Raw genomic sequence first — 1466 nt, 5'->3', positions numbered from 1 at the left:
GTAGATAAAGTGATGATGGGCAAAAACCGAGGATTTTCCTGAAAACATTTCTTGTTTTAGGAGAATAAAAATCAATGTCTCTGAAAATCATGGAGTCCGCGGGTATGAATGCTCACTTAATATTTCACATGTTCAGTTTCTTGCTTCCAGGCCCTCCTAGCCAAATTTATTGCCCATGGCTGAAGAAAGGATTTTTTTTTCCCCGTGAAACTTGTTTTGGCTTCAAGTAAAGTTCAAATAATATTTACCAAGATTATTAAAAAACTCTAAAACTTTTTTCTTCTTCAGCATTCAAGGATGGAATGTCAGAGAGTGTTGACATTAATTTTTAAATTAATATTTTTGGAAAAATGTTCTTTAATAAAAGATCAAATGATTACCACAATGCTGGAAATGGGCTGCCGATGGGTAACAATACTTGTCAACGACAAAATTCAGAACATAATGTAAGCTCTCCCATGGGTTTGCACACAATGGAAATACAAATTATTTTCTTAAATTGATTTTTTTGAATTTTCATTCTAGCTCATCTTCCGCTCTAAGGCTGAAACGCTGACCTCAAAAACATCTTTGCTCTTAACAGGAGAAAGAGCATTTCTTAACTGTATAATCTACATAAATTCCCCATCACCACATGCTAAAGAATTCTGTCACTGCCCACTGGGCAATTTAAAAAGACTCCTAAGTTACAGATTGTCTTGTATTTTCCTAACTTCCTTTGTTTCAATGTGCAGCTAAGGCAATAATGAAGAGAATGGGCAATACAAAATTAAAGATTTCTAATCATTAACTTTATAGAACGATGGTAGAACAGATGGTAGATGTTTGTTTGTTTATTTTGTCCTTTACTCTAAAATAAAAAGTTGGCACTTTAAAAAAAGAAAGAGGGAGAATGAGCTTTGTCCAAACAAGCCTGGATTATAGCAGACGCTCTACCACTCAGCAGTGTGACTTAAGGAAATTAACTCCTCTTGACCTCCGTTTTCTCACTTGAAAAAGTAACATAATAAGAGCACCTTTCTCTCAGAGTGACTATTATCAGCACTCCCAATCCTCACTTTCTTTAACTTTTTATTCCACATTGGATCATTGCTGATTAATAATGTTGTGTTAGTCTTGGGTGTACAGCAAAGTGTTTCAGTTTTGCATATACATGTATCTATTCCTTTTCAAATTCTTTTCCAATTAGGTTGTTACATAATATTGAGCAGAGTTCCCTGTGCTATACAGTAGGTTATCCATTTTAAATATGGAAGTGTGTACATGTCAATTCCAAACTCCCAAACTATCCCAATACTCACGTTTTAACTCACTTTTATTTTTCTCCATGAAAATTATCATCATATAAAATACTCCATATTAGCTAGTTAGTTTGGTTAGTTGTCTATACATGCCCCCTCCGATTAGACTTTAAGACCCAAGTGGGCAGTGGCTGGTTGCTCACCACTGTATCCTATCCAGCCCAT

This window comes from Bubalus bubalis, chromosome 4 (assembly GCF_019923935.1).
Source record: "Bubalus bubalis isolate 160015118507 breed Murrah chromosome 4, NDDB_SH_1, whole genome shotgun sequence".
In the NCBI taxonomy this organism is placed as follows: Eukaryota; Metazoa; Chordata; class Mammalia; order Artiodactyla; family Bovidae; genus Bubalus; species Bubalus bubalis.
This window is presented reverse-complemented; position numbering follows the sequence as displayed.